Source organism: Sus scrofa, chromosome 14 (assembly GCF_000003025.6).
Source record: "Sus scrofa isolate TJ Tabasco breed Duroc chromosome 14, Sscrofa11.1, whole genome shotgun sequence".
Classification (NCBI taxonomy): Eukaryota; Metazoa; Chordata; class Mammalia; order Artiodactyla; family Suidae; genus Sus; species Sus scrofa.
This window is the reverse complement of record NC_010456.5, coordinates 81408032-81423779: the sequence shown is the minus strand read 5'-3', so window position 1 is coordinate 81423779 and position 15748 is coordinate 81408032. Positions and strand designations below refer to the sequence as shown.

At 54.9% G+C, this 15748-nt stretch overlaps 1 protein-coding gene across 1 annotated transcript in view; it reads right to left on the bottom strand.

Annotated features, from left to right (window-relative positions):
• Positions 1-14713, bottom strand: part of ZMIZ1 (zinc finger MIZ-type containing 1) — a 238742-nt gene extending 224029 nt beyond the window's left edge. The window contains 1 exon segment of the mRNA XM_013983374.2: positions 10645-14713. The gene's annotated coding sequence lies outside the window, so the exon portion shown is untranslated.

The window sequence follows — 15748 nt, the reverse complement described above, 5'->3', positions numbered from 1 at the left end:
GGGTAGCAGAGGGTGTCCATTTCATCGTCTATCTATCTGAGCTTTACTGAACACCTTCTCTGCTTCAGGTTGTCTGGGGACACGAGAACGAGAACCACCTGGTACCATTATGGAGGGGAGAGTCCAGGGGGCAAGAATGCGGAGGGATGGGGAGAACAGAAGGGGGCATCTGAGAGGCCTCCCTGGAGAAGGCAATGACAGAACTGAGGCTTGCTGGTAAGGAGGGCCTGGGAGGCCTTATGCCACTGCCCACGTGATGATGTCCAAAAGCCCGGCGGACAGATGCCAGGCCTGTTTAACAAATATGAGTTGAGGTGAGATAGAACACGTTCAATTTTGGGGGGCTGTCATAGAAAGCCTCGCCCACGCTGGAGGTAAAAATGCTCCAACAGGCTTCCAAAAGAGTCCCAGCTAGCTGAGGCCTCAACGCACAGATGGAGAAACCAAGGGCCGAGACAGCCGGGGCCTTACCTAGTAGGAGCTGCTATCTGGTGAAGGTGGGAAATGAGTCTCCAACCCTGGCCAATGTCCAATGTCCACTGCTGCCTTGGGGGTGCTACTTAGCCCAACATCAGACACACATAGAAATGTGATGGCCCGGGAACACACATCTGGATGGCCACTTGAGTCCCTGGCCCCTGGAGACCACGTGGACCCAGAGGGGGAGGTACTTCTCCTACACCACACCAGATTCTCATTCTTAAAAATTGCAGGCTTTCATTTCCTGAAAAAGATGTTCACGGGGGCATCCCTCTGGCTGGGGCCTGTTGCTGCCTCCAGCTGGCAATCCTAACAAGTGTTTTTAGTGGGTACAAACCTCCTTCCTTAGCCTGCCCTCCTGGCAGTGCTGAGAGGCGGGCCCTCCACCCATTCTACAGATGAACAAGATCCAGAGAGCCCAGAGGCCCCTCATCCCAGATCTCTCTCTTTCTGGGCCTGATGGGGAGGACTGACCCATGGTTCAGTGCCAGGTGGAAGCTGGGGTGGGTGGGTACAGGCTGAGTCCTCTGCACATTGAACCCCAATGGCGATTAGGGACCTGGCTCAGTGTTGGGCCCTCGTGGGGTATCTTGGACCCTTGGCCTCACTGGTCTGAGCCTTGTGTGGCTGGTGCAGAACCCCAGAACCACCCTGCCCAGGCACTGAAGGGCTCTGGATGGTGCCAGCAGCCAGCCTGCAGTTCTGAGCTCTGCTAACTCTTGGCTTTTAAGCAATAAGTAGAGAGAAGAGATTCCCGGCAAGAAGACAGTGTCCACGCACCCACCTCGCTGCCCCAGCCCTCTGTTTGGCACCAGAACACTGAGTAGTGGCAGCCAGCAGAGGCAAGGGCCACCTGACGAACACTGGCTCCAGCCACCTTCAAGGTGGAGAAAGGAGACCCAGGGGCCTGCACAGGTTCAGACCAGAGTGAGCTGGCCTGGCCTCTCCCCCACCAGTCACCTTCCTGCGGCCCCTGCTACCACCCAGGAAGCAGGACTTCCCTCCTCGTGCCTCTGCATGTCACACAAATCCCAGTTTGGTTACCAAGGGCCTCCCAGCAATGGAAACTCTGGGATTCTGGAGTGGACCGATTCAAGCAGGTTATCCTCTAGGAGGAAAGAGATGAACAAAATGGGGACATGGAGGCCCTGAGAGGGCGAAGGGCTGCCTGGGGTTACAAGGCAGGATTGGAGGCATGGGGATAAGGAATGTTTTGGTAGAATTGACCTCAGAGAGCCAAGCAGTGTGCCCATGTCACTGATGGGTAAAGCAGTGAGGCCCAGGGATGGGAAAGGATATGCCAAAGGTGACTTTGAATCAATACAAATCCCAGGATGGTCCTCTTGGGTTGAACCTGTGGGGCCAAGATAGAGCTGCCCTCTGTGACCCCAACCTCAAAAGTTAGGGAAGTTGCAACACTTCCTTGTTTCCATAGTGACTAGCTACTGCTCCAGGAATACACTGAAATGTTTGTATTCCCTCCTCTGTGCCAGCCCTGGGCCGGGCTGTGAGAACACAGAGCAGAAAGAGTGAGTATGAAGGGAGGAACAGACCCAGCCCCCATTCTGGTTGCCCCCAGGCAATGGAGGGCAACAGAGAGAGGAACAACAGAATTTTCAGTTGAAGAAGAAACCCCTAAATGTATGTATATGTATGACTGGGTCTCTTTGCTGTACAGCAGAAATTGGCACAACACTATAAATCAACTATACTTCAATTAAAAAAAATAACATAGGAGTTCCCGTCGTGGCACAGTGGTTAACGAATCCGACTAGGAACCATGAGGTTGTGGGTTCGATCCCTGGCCTCGCTCAGTGGGTTAAGGATCCGGCGCTGCCGTGAACTGTGGTGTAGGTTGCAGACGCGGCTCGGATCCTGCGTTGCTGTGGCTCTGGCATAGGCCGGTGGCTACAGCTCCAATCGACCCCTAGCCTGGGAACTTCCATATGCTGGGGGAGCAGCCCAAAGAAATAGCAAAAAGACAAAATAAATAAATAAATAAATAAATAAAATAAAGCAAGAAATCCCTAGTGTCTGAGAGTGCCAGGGGAGCAAGGTCAGGGGAGGATGGCCGTTCTTGAGTTTGGCTCATTGGGATGCATAGGAGTTTACCACATAGAATTATGGGAAGAACTGACACAGGCAAGGCTTCACGGCTTGAGGGTAATGGCACAATGGAAAACGACAATGTAGAGAATAGAGGGCATGCAAGTATAGGAGATGAACAGAAGAAAATCATGATGGAAACCAAATACAGAAGGGCAAAATCACAAGTACAGACTAGGGTGCAAGAAACACCTCCCATACCTCTATTTTTCCAACTGTTAAATGGGCATCTCTGATAGAACAGCTTACAGCTCCACGGGAAGTGACAGGCACAAATGGAAAAGTGCTACAGGACTTGGAGATCTGAGCTAGCTCTCCAGTCCCAACCCCTCAGCCTGCTTTGCAGAGGCAGGCAGGCATTCCCAATGGGCTTCTGGACATAACCTTGATCAACCTTTAAAAAACATCCAGGATCTGATCTTGTTTCACTAACCACTCTGGTCAAAACCACCAGCATCCTCATCTGGGTTACTGTAAAAGCTGCCCAGCTGGTTTCCTAGTTTCTACCCTTGTCCCCTAGAGTCTATTCTCAGTTCACTAGGCAGAGGGATCTTCTTAGAAGATAACCAGATAACCTCAGTCTTTTAATTAAAATCCTCCAGTGGCTTCTGAATTACTGTGCATGAAGTCAGAAGCCCTTCCCGTGCTCCATAGAGCCCTCTGTGACCTGGCCCCTAACCACCTTGCTAACTTCCTCCTCTTTGCGCTCCATCTAGCTACACTGGCCTCCCTACCTTTCTTAAAGCATGCCACAGGGCCCTTGCACATACTGTTCCCTCTGCCTGGAGTGTTTTTCTTCCAAATGTTCATGAGGCTCTCTCCCTTACCTCCCTGAGGTATCTGATCAAATGCAGCCTCTTCAGAGAAGCCTTTCAGGATCACTCCATCTATAGAAGCCCAATTTTCCCATCTCCTTATATCACCTGAATCTGACTTTTTTTTTTCAAAACACTTAGCATAACTCAGCATGACATCATATATAGACTTATTGACTATCTCACCTAGGAGAAGGTAGCAGGGCCCCTGTCAAGCTCACCACTATATCGCCAGGGCCTGGCATGGTTCCTAGCACATACTAGGTGCTCAGTGAACTTGATGAATGAACAAGTAATCCATCTTTCTTGGAGAGCTGGACAAGGGGAGGCACAGAAAGATCCCAGGCCCTGCTCCCTCAGAGGCAGAACATTGGGGACTCCAGACCAGCCAGGAAACCTTGTTCTCAGGCCGGCATGAGGGCCCACCAGCAGAAATCATGAGCTACCCTCTTAGTACACACGCACCCAGATCCAGAAGGGAAGCAGGGCCTGGCCTGAGGGCCTGGATGAGTCCTGAAGGGAAAGCAACTGTTGCTATTTCATTACCAGTGTCCCTGTTTCACACACACTGGGCCTAGGCAGCCCAAGGAATCAGCCTCAGGGAGCACAAGATAGAAGGAGGCTGGGCTGGTTAGGGCAGGAGGAATTAGAATCTTAGAATCTTTGCAGCCAGCTTGCTTCCCTCTCTGGGCTTCAGTTCCCTAGTCTGGGAAATGGGGATGACACAGGGATAAAACAAGCTGGTTGCCCACATTCCTCCTGCTCCAACACTCTGGGCATCTTTGGGTCTTCAGAGCCCTTGAAGGAGTCACACCAGGTTGAAACTAGGGCCACAAATTCAACCCATAGTCCCAGGCCAGGGTAACCTCCTGCAGCCAGTCCAGCCGGATGCCTGGACAAGGGACGTCAGGTAGGCTCCTGGAGACCTTGTTTCCACCCAAGATGACAGCTGGCAGAACGCAGGGAAGCCCTGTCTGAGCTAGGAAGTGGATGGGAGAGCCCTGCTCTAGGACAGCAGCCCCGTTGCTGGGGGAGCCAGCTGTCTCATGGAGACCCCAGGGAGCACCCACCTGCCCCCGGCCCAGGGGTTCTGCTGAGCACAGCCAGAGGCATAAGGCCCAGGATCTTTGTGAGATGAAGACGCTAAATCCCAGGCAAGCCTGGCACCATCACCCCAACCAGAGAGGGACCTCTCCCCACATCTCACACGAGCAAAGGGTTGCTGTTAAGTGACAAGGCAGAGGCTGGGCATGAGCTGACGGTCGGGAGCCCTGCATTTTATTTAGCTCCAGCTCTGCCATGGACTTGCCCTGTGACCTTGGGGAGGCCTCTGTCCCCTCTGGGGTCAGACTCAGCAGCGAAATGAGAGGGTTGGCCTGATAATCTCCAAGGCCTTTCTGCACTGACACTGTCATCATGGCACATGGTAATAAAACATTACACTCCCCGGTGCCGTGACACTGCACAGCATGCAAAGTGCTGGCCTTCCGCTCTGACTTCTGCCATAGCCCTGGTGGGATATCATCATTGGAGGAAGTTCTGTCTCTAAATTCAGTGCTCTCTGCAGGCACCCACGTCTCTGGGGCCTCAGGACACTTGGGCAGCATGTTCCCTGACAGAGGGGCAGGAAGCATAGTGGGGCTGAGAGGGGCTCAGTAGGGAGGCAGGTGGAGGCAGACAGTGAGATGAAGCATTACTCACACCCCTCTGGCTACCCTCCAGAAAGGGACCCCTGCTCCAGCGGTAGGTGAGCATGCTGGGAGAGGCTAGAAAGATAGCCTTCTCGAACCACTGGGCATGTCTAACCCTTGCAGAGCCAGACCACTTTCTTTCTCTTGGACCCTAATGAGCCACTGTTGGGACCTCCCAGCCTACTTCCAGGTCTCACAACTGCAGCTAGACCATTTCCAGGACAGGCCTGAGTCTCCAAGCTGCCAAGCTTTTACCAGAGGCAGAGAGAATGATGAGGCCCAGGGGCTTGAAGAAGGCTACCTCTTCCAGGAAGCCCGCTCTGCCCACTCCAGCCTTGGAATCAATCTAGTAAGGAGAAGTCTCTGGGGAGATACCCATGAGGTAGGGTATGGAAGGAAGTTCCTGGGAACTGCCTTCACCATGTCTGCATGGTCCTGGATGAGAACTAGTGGGAGGCATCCTTCCAGGCTCCCCACAAGGTGGAACTTCCTAGGTGGAGGGAGCTGCTGGGAGGCGGGGAGCAGCCTCTCCCTGGAGGCGAGCAAGCCCACAACAGACGGTGCCCTGTGGGGATGCTGCAGAGGGCCAGAAATCATCTGTGTAACAAGGCATCAGATGAGGTGACTGCCAAGCTCCCTTGCAGTCTAGAGAATCAAAGGGCCCACGAATACCTGGAATAGCAGTGTCCAGAGCCTCCTGGGAGCAAGGCTGCGGGGGGGGGGGGGGGGATGGGGACAATCACACTGGCTGGATGACCACATCTCTAGGGAGCTGGCTAGGACAGCGGCCATCCACAAAGCAGAAAAACTGAGAATTGTGGGGCCCACAAGGATTCCAACCACCAAAACAGCTCCCCTCCTGCCAACAGAACTCAGCCCTATAGACAAAGCACATGTGAAAATGAAGGTGTCAACGCAGGCTGGGGTGGGAGGAATCACAAAGCCAACCTCTTGCCGGAAATAAGTCAACACTGAGCTTACAGTTTCAAGAAAGCTCCTTTCACAGCCAGGCCCCATCACCAAACACCAGGAAAGAAATCACACCTGAGGTTTCCCCTCTTTTTCTAGGATCAGAAGCACAAGGGCATCCTGGAGCTCAGGGGGGCTAGGCAGACCGGGCAGGGAGGCTGAGGGCCAAAGAGTCCCCCTGACTGTGGCTCCCTGCCAGCCCCAGAGACCACTCCTCACAATCCCACAGAATCAGGGACAAGGAGGAGTGTGAGCCAGGGAGGCGGCATGATGTGTGCACGGTCACCAAGCGCGCCTGCCAGTGTGGGAACCCAGCTTGGGCCCAGGGCTCTCCCCCGGGCCCCAGGCTGCTTCCCCCTTTCCCAACAGCTGCACGACACCCCCAGTGAACAGCTCACAGCTGATTCATAGCAGCAGGGCATCCTGAAGACACAGAGCGCTCCGAGACCGTGAAGAGGAAAGATGAACCAGAGCGGGAGAGACATTCGGCAGTGCAGGCAGCAGGAATGAAAACTGGCCTCCTGACCCAGAGGAGGTCAGCCCTACACCAGTCCTGCCCAGCCTTCCTAGAAGAGGGAGTGGGCGGGAATTTCCTCCCTTCACCCTAATTCCTAGGCCTTTCTGAGGACGCTGAATCCTGGCGCTCACAGAAGTTGAGACAGAATGGTTTCAGCAGTGACGTCAGCTGGCCCAGGGGCTGGCCCAAACCAGCCCCTGTGCCAGTCCTTGTGCCCCGGGACTCACCACTGTTAGTGACCTTGGTCAGATCCCTTCCCCTCCCTTAACCTCGGTTTCCTCCCTAGGCCAGCATCAGGCTAGATGAGAAGCAGGAGTTTAAGCGCAAATGCTTTCGTGACTCGGAAGTGACACATGCAAATAAGTGGGAACTGGAAGGAAGGATGACCCACCAGTCGTGCTCACTCCAGGGCCAGGGGAATTCTAGACCCTTGGGTGAAGGCTGCAGTTCTTACACTGCTTTTAGGAGTCCAAACTCATTCAAGGATCTGAATAAAGCTGGGGATCACCTCTCCAGAAAAATATGTAAGTGCAAAGGTGGGCACGCAGGTTCAGGGCCTCTGCAGGTCGGGGAGAAGCCCCTCCTGCCTCACAGGTGGCAAGTCTTTGAGGCCTAGCTCTAGGGACATGGCAAGGGTCCCACCTCTCTGCCAAGCTGGCCTTGCTTTGGGGCCTGCCCGACCGCAAATGATTTGTGGTCTGCTAACAGTAAAAGAAAGGAGGCTGGCAAAAGTGACAGAGAGCTGCAAGCTTGAGGTGGTTAGAAGTCAGGTAGAAGTGCCAAGAAGACAGAGCCTGGCAGGGGTTCTGTCCATGTGGAAGTTGTCCTTGTTGCGCCCTCCACCACCCTGTGAGCATCCCCACCCCTACCCCCGGGAAGGTGGCGCTTTAGCAGGGAAACCACCTGCTAGCAGAGCTGTAGGTGCCTGAGCTAGAAGGTTTCATCTAGCCCCACTGATATCTTCAATGACTATTTTGCATTGAAAAGGGAGGTGGGAGGAGTGTCCTGTAGCTTGGGAGACCCTGGGTAGGGCAAAAGGGTTGGTGATTTCCCAAGACAGGGAGGGTGTGCTCCGCCATCTGACCTTCCTTTTGTGGGCTGGTGTTCCCAAGAACCCACTTTGGGAACCCTTGATGTGGTGTTGGTGCAAGATTTTTGGATGAGGAAACAGGCTCAGTGGGGTCGGTGTCTGGCCTCAGGTCCCACAGCCAGTTACCATTCGTAGCGATTCTGCACAAACCTGTGGTTGACAAGGTTCAGCCCCTCCATCCTCTCCTTTTCTCCGCCCAGGGAGAGCCTGCGAGGGGGGTACAACCTCCTCCACTTCCAGGTGAGGACGACAAGGTTCTGAGGCAGGAACCCAGATCTAAGCGTCCACCTTCTGATCATCTGTCCCAGGGGAATAGGCTTCCCTCACAGGGGGAAGGAAAATCGACTTGGGTTGTTACAGGGTCTTCTCCGAGATGCTCCACCAGCCCTTCTTGCTACAGAGGGGAGTCTGCGGGCAATGGCAGGGGGCTGGGTGTCGGGAAGTCTGGATCCCTGAGCCTGGTTTTGTTGGTCCTGAGTGCCCCTGTGGCACCCCTCTGACCTGAGTCTCCTCCTGGGTCAGGTGGAGGTAATGCAGTGCTAACAGCTGGCCAGGTATCACGGGAGCAATGACCATAACTGAGGCTACTGTGTCTTGGGCACTTACTCTGTGCCAGATGCTGGGCGAGCTCCACCTTCTCAACCTAAGGGGAAAGCGACACGTTCTTTGTATATCATTCGTGAGCCCTGTTGTGCAGATGTGGAACTGCCCAAAGTCACCGATGTCACCAGAGGGTGGAGCTGAGAGTTGATCCCAGGCAGCTTAAGAGCTAAAACAAACTAGTTGCCCAAGAAATGGTGGCTATTACAATATTTATGGAGGACTTTCAGTGAGTTGTTTCAAAGATGTAAACAGCAGAAGCACCAAAACAATGACATCAGTAAGAAAATTCCTGATCCCAGCCATGTACAGCCGTTTCCCAGGTTTGGTCAAGGTCTACTAGGGAGCTGGATGGGAGTTTGGACCAAAGCCTGTGCACAGGGTGAGGTCCGGGCACCTGGCATCTCCTCCCTTGTCCTGAGGTGACAGAGGCGACTCCCAGGGCGGAGCGAGTGGGCTCCCTCCCTGCTTCTCAGTCCACAGAGGAAGTGTTAGCAGGAACAAGGCAGTAGGTCATTAGTCCTACAAAGGACAAAAGTCAGCACTCAGAGGGCTGGGTGGGGCCGGGGGACAGGCAGAGGAAGCCACCCATTTTCTTGGACTAAACAGGCCTGGGCAGATGAGAAATCTTGTGCCCTCCCAAGAGGGTTTCTGTTTTACTTCCCTCAAATCTACAATGCAACCAACCTATTATTACCTTGCAAGAAATATGCTGCTGGGTTGGGGCTGCGAGGCCCATCCTCCCCCAGCTGTGGGGGATCTGGGGTTACAACCGAAAATAGCTCATCCTTATTCTTCACCCCAAGAGCTCAGAGACCAACCCTGTCCTCCTCAGGGTCATCTGGCCCTTCCCAAGTCAAAGATGGAACAGCATTCATTGCTCAGCTCCAAAGGGTGGCTAACGGGGCTGCACCAGACCAACAATAGGCGCTCAATAAATGTTTAATGAGCTAATGAGCTAGAGAGACAAGGTTCCAGGCCTGGCTCTGTCATTAATTCGCTACGGCCTTTGGATACAGCCAATTGTTTCTTTCCACAGTTGGGTTTCCTGAGCCGGAAAAAAAAAAAAAAAAAAAAAACGAGGTAACCCTTATGGCCCATCCATTCTATACCACATGCTTAGGGCTGCAATGCACAGTCAGGGAGCTTCCAGAATAGAAGGAGTTTCAAACTTCCCTCCCCACTGCTCCAGTGAGATGAGGAGCACAGGTGGGAACTCCCAGGCAGAGGCTCTGAAGGCATCATTGCAGCCATTCCCCCTACCCCCCAACCTCCCGCAAACACCAACCTCTGTGGGTGAACGACTGGAGTTTGTTAGGAAATGGGAATGGGGGCAGGGCAGGAGAAAGGACAGAAAGTGGGTGTGGTTTCCATTGAAACCAGACTCCAAAATAATTTTAGAAGAGCCACAGAAAGTACAAAAAGATTGTATTTTAAATGATCCCTCTCCCCAACATTCAGAATCGCTCTGTCATCTTCTGGCAAAAAAGCTATAAATAATCTACACTGAAGTGGACCCTTCAAGATATCAAGAATCTGGGGCAGCCTGGTGGGAGAGGAGGGAGAAAGCCTCCCATGTCTGGGAGCCCTGGGAGACGCAGGCTTGAGTCCTCAGCAGAAACCCTGGCCAGCACAGGCAACAGCATTTTGCATGAGTGCATGCGTGTGTGTGTGTGTGTGTGTGTGTGTGTGTGTGTGTGTGAGAGAGAGAGAGAGAGAGAGAGAGAGAGAGAGAGAGAGAGAGTAGGTAATGCCAGCTGGGGAGCAGACTTTGATACAAACAAATCACGTCTGCCCCCATCTCTGGGAGCAGACATCTGTGGAGGGTTTACTAGCCCCTGGACAATTCCAGACCTGCCCTGAAGTCTCCAGGTACAAAGATCACAAGCCAGAGCAGAAGGCCCTGACACCCGGCCACTACCAGTCAGTCACCCAGGCCTTGGGCCAGCCCCTCCCCCTCTGCAAGCCTCAGTTTCCCCATTTGCACAGCGAAGGGTTTGAGCCAGATGATCTCTAAGGACCATGCCTGCTGACAGTCCGTGATGCCAAGATTCTATGGAAAAGCACAACACCTACATCACTCAGGCCCCCACCCTGGAGACCTGGGAAGGGAGTCCCCAGTCCCCAGCCAGCTGGCTAAGGCTGGGGGCTGGGGCCGAGCGGAGTCCCCACACCGTCTGTCCTCAACAGCCTGCCATGGCTGAAACCTTCGAGTGGTTACAATTACAGCCGGGCTAACAGGATTAGGGGAGCATTGAAATCTAAGAAATCTAATTAGCTCAGACACCCTGGCCTCCCCCGGCACGATCCCGCAGTAACCCCGGAAGCTGGCCCTGACAGGCGGGGTTCAGGGGCCTCCTGGGCTGCCGTCATTACCTGTGCAGGTGTGCCAGGTTGGGCCAGGCCTCCCAGGGAGCTGCCACTCAGCTTGCCCCACTGCTCCCTGCTGTGGATCCCACCACCTGCAGCCTTCTTCTGGGGTAGCACTCCGATGAGCTCCAGAAAAGCCGGTGCAGGGGCATGGCCAGCAGGCAGGCACTGTCAAGAGGCAAAAAGAAACCAAGGGCCCCTACAGGGCGGCTACCCCACAGGGCCTAGGGACTGACTCAGCCAGGGGAGGGGCAGGCTGAGTCAACGTCTGTATCTATAGAAACCATCACAGCCCAGGGAAGAGCCTTGGTCTGCACAGGGACCTGGGGCTTAGAAACATCTCTGTCTCCTGCTCCAGGGCCAGGGATGGGGGTGAAGGCCCATGTACAGACACGTGTGCCCTGGACAGTCATGACAGGATCTGGGACTCAGAGCAAGATCTGGCTGTAAGACACTGTGCCACAAGAAAGCAGTGCCATTGCTCGGGGCATGGGCCTTGTGCTGCCAAACTGGGGGGCAGGCAAGCTTTCCCGCCCCATGACCCTTCCTGGGCACAGCTTCCCCTCCTTAGCCTCAATCTTGTCACCATTCTTGGGGTTCACACAGATTTTTGCATCCTTGTACCTGCCTGGCTGGTGGGCTGGGAAGGCAGCAGCTGGCATCTATAAGGCCTGGGATTTGGTCCTGGCTCAGTCACAGGTCATCTCACCCTGAACCTCGGGTTTCTTCTGTACTAAAGGGGGCTGATTCCAAATAGCAGTGGCTTCCGCTGCTGTTACTGGAGTTGAGCAAAGTTGAAGAGTGCCTCTAAATCCACCAAGTGCCATACAAAGGCGAGGGGCTGTGGTTATTACTGTCATCATGAGCCCCATGGCAGGCAGCCAGCTGGTGGTGGTTAATTATTTATTTGGACTGATCTTCCTGCCCTTGCTGGACTGTGAGCTCCTAAGGAACAGGAACTGTCTTACACATTGCAGGGTCTCTCACAGGCCACGGTCCTCACACTGTGGACTCTCAGGAAGTATCTGTGGCATCAGCGCCGGACCCCTGACCCGACCCCACTCCCTGCCATGTATTTCCTTCCTTCTCCTCACACCCCATCCAAGGAACATGCCAGGAGGCAAACCTGGTCCACAAAGACAGGTGATGGTGAGCCCGGGGGCAGAGCCTCCCGCGCTCTGCGCAGGTCACTCCCAGTAAAGGCTAGAAGCAGCCCTTTGAAGGGTGTCCTCCCACCCCACGGGAGTGCAGCCCACCTGGGCACTGGTACTGAACTTGGGATCATTAGGGAAAGTATGAGTCTGTGGTCTAGCAGACCCCCTGCACCTCAAGCCCAGAGTGAGGGTCGGGAGGGGCTGGTTTCCAGAAAGCCTGTGGCAGAGCACACCAACAGTTAGAGCTGTCCACTGAGGCAGAAGCTGCCCAGAGATGGTGAATGCTCTGGCATGGGGAGCATGCAGGCCAAGGCTGGACAGTAAGCTGCCAAAGAGGTAGGCTTGGATGGGAGAGCAGCTTCTGGAAAATGCTTCCAGCACTTCTAATCCAATCCTTTTGTGCTCTATCCATTCTGTACCTGCTAGGCCTTCAGGGGACACATGCCCAGGGATCTTATATCCATATCTGCTTCACCCTCACAGCAACTAAGTGGGGGTGGGGGTGGGGGGTGTTCTGCCCTTGGGCCCATTTTACAGATGTGGAGACTGAGGCCAAGCTGAGCAAAGCTTTGGTCCCAAAGCAGCTAACCAGCTACAGCCTTCAGACACCTCTCCTCTAGCTCCTCAAGTAATAGGAAGTACTCACCTAATTGTGATGGGTTTCTGAACTCTTTCCTCAGAGTCTGTGCTTGGGACTGGTTTTCTCAGCCTCCCCTCATCTTCCCTCAGGGAAGGGTCCAACTTCAGGATCACCCCTAGATCCTGAGCCTACGCAGGCTCTGCTTCCCTTATCCTCAGGGTACAGCTCTAGGGACAAAAGGCCCTCCCTGCTCGGAGGGCGTAGACGGAGGCCACCATGTCCTGCTGAGAGGTCAGAGCAGTCACCAGGCAAGGCTGCAGCAGGGTTCAGGGTAATTACAACAGCCTGGCCTTTGTTGTCCACACAAAAACTAAGGAACCTCATAAAGATGAGGCGTTGATAGGAGCTAGGCAAGGGCCCTCGGGAACAAAGTTATGAATGAAATGTATGGGACTCAGTCGGGATCTGGCAGACCCTGCTTCCTGGTTCCATGATAGAATGCCCAGAGAAGCTTCCAGAAATTATTTTGTTGGTGCCTGAACTTCTTACAGCAACACCTCACCATTAGACTAGGGTCACGGCTGTCTGCTGGATGCTGACCAAGGCCAGAGACCTCGGTATCCATGGCTTCACACAAAGGTACTCTTGTGACAAAACCCTTGGGACACAGCAAGCCTCCAAGAGTCTTCCTGCCTTATCCACCCCATCTCTGTCAATCAGGAAAAAAGTGAAGTTTGTAGCTCTTGGCTGGGTCCTTCCCTCTGCAATTTTCCATTGATGGTGGACACTTGTCCTAGGTTGGGGCACATCCCTGGGGACCAGGGATGGAGATAATGTTGTGTTACAGTTGTTAGGGGAAGTGGGGGGAAGGGAGGGAGAGAGAGAGATAAACCCCACAGTCTCTGGACCTTTCTTTGCTCCTGGCTGAGAAAGGAATGAGGCTCCTCCTCTCTCCTTCCTTAGGAGGGAAACAGGACATTTTGTCCCCTAAAGAAGCCAGCAATCCTTTTTTGCATAGACAGGACTAGTTATCAAAGCTTCCCCATAAGTGCAGCAATTTCTTATTCACAACTCTTCTTCGTGAGCCATACCCTGAATGCCTCAAAACACCAATCCAAAAACCATTTAAAACTCTTGAAAACTCCCTACCACTCCTTCCCCCACCCCGTCACTGCCACCAACTCAGAAGTCTAAAGTTTTGAGATTTATGTGTGAAAACAGCATTGCATAACCTCATGACTTGGGACAAGGAGATGCTTCTGGCCTTTTGGGAAAAACAAAATCCAACCGAAAACATAAAACTCAGAAGAAAACACCATCTCCCTCCAAACGCATTCCCTTGGCCTCAAAGTCACACGTGCTCTGTGGCAGATTCGGCTTTCAATGTGTCTTTTGTTTGATGCTGGTGCTTCAACATCTTCAACCTGAAGACAGAGGTCAGCACAAGGCTTGGGGCATTCACCAACCGCAGCACGAGGGCCAGGCAGCAGGCAAGTGGGAAGCCAGGAATTCCCCCCTACTCTGGATCCCCTCGAAAAGCAGCAAGGAGAGAGAAAATTAAGGGCTTGCTCCCCTTTTAAACTTCCCGGAGAGCCTAAAAGCAACTTTCAAACTCCCAGGACCATAACACAAATGCCAGCGAAGACCAGTCAGAATTCATCACCCACCAACACCCACCAAGCTGCCCATTCTCCAGCTACAGTGCCTGCCTCTTTATCTCTACCTTCAAGAAACAATAATAAGCAAACCCAGGTACCTCTGGGAACAGCCTCTGGCCTCCTGCCCTGCCCTGTGTAACCAGCCTGTCCTCATACCCACAAGAGAGGAGGAGACAGCACCGGTTATCCCTCTGGTCTACCAGGCTCTGTTGCCCGAGTTGCACCAGGGAGACAAACTGTTGCTCAAGAAAATCCTCCAGAAAACCCTTGGCACCAGGAAGCAGCTCCAGGCAGCTCCTGCCAAGCGCCAAGCCAGGGGCTTTCAGAGGCAGCTTCCCCCTGCCCTCTTAAATCTGTGAGGTTGGGCCCTGCTCTCCCATGCCCTGGGCTGTCCACCCAGGGGGCTCACAAATGGCCATGGCAGAGCTGAGAGGAAGAAAAGGCTGGCCGAGCAGTGCCCTCACTCTGCCAGCCCAGCCGCCAGCTTCTTGGAGGACCTCTGAGAGAACATTTGTTTGGGCTGCCAAGTTAAATCTTCCTCCCTCATGTCAGGGCATTGGAAAATCAGTCAGGGGGGAGGAGACGGGGAAGAGCGGGGGGAAGGAGCAGCGGGAGGGAGGCGGGAGGGAGGCAGGCGGGCAGCCTCTTGGAGACCCAGGTACTCCGGCGCTGCCTGCCCAGGAAGCTTGTGGCTCCCAGGCAGGCGCAGTCGGGACTCCGGACACCAAGCCGGGGCCGGACCGCCAGGCCTCCAGGCTCAGGCGCCGGCTGCCAGGCGCCCTCGGCCCCCGCCCAGGGAGAGGCCCTCGCTCTGTGCCCCACTAGAGGAGCGAGGTGGGAAGAGAAGGCAAGGGAGGAAAAAGTTTGCGGCAGGTAGAGGGCTAGGGCTGGGCGGCCCTGCCACGGGGCTGTCCCCCGGGGAGGGGTGGGGGGCCCGGGCCGGCTGCCCAAGCGCGCACCCGCCCGCCACCCTCCCGCTCGGGTTGTTTACATTCCTGGAGTGTCTTTTAAACCCGGGGCTGAGGCCGGCTCCCAGCCTTCTCCGGCGGCTCCGAGGCAGTCTCCCGTGAAAATCTGCTGGCGCACAATGGCCGGGAAGGCGGCCGCCCCTCGCCCGCGCCCCTGCTGCTCCGGGGCGGGGAGCCTGCCCTCCGCACCGCGCCCTCTCCTCGCCCGGCTGGCTTCCTGGACAGATGTCCCTAGCGAGGGGGCGACGCGCACCCGCTGCCCGCACCCCAGACGCCGAGGCCACGCTCCCCACTGTTTTCTCCCCAGCCCAGACGACAGGAATGCGAAACAAGCTTCCAGAGCCCGCCCACCACCCCAGCTCCAGCCCCGGCACGGCCCCCCAACCTCCGCCCCGGCCGGCCTCCCACTCCCCCGGGGCCGCCGCCGGCGGAGACGGAGAGGAAGAAAGAACACGGGGAAATTACTTTCGTATTTGCAACGCGCGCGCACGCACACACACACACACGCACATCTTCTCCCTGGGCTCCCCTCCTGGCCGGGGCAGCCCCAGCCAGGCTTCGGCCTTGGTGCCCCTTGGGCTTCTGAGACCTACATGAAGCCCCTACACACACCCCTTGGCGTTCCCCTATAGTACGGAGCGCCGCGTCTCGCCCGGCAATTCGCACACAAACAACTTAACCGCGCCCCCACTCCCATTTACAAAAGTGTGTGTTTTCCCTAGAAATTCAGATGCACAACTTAACACCATC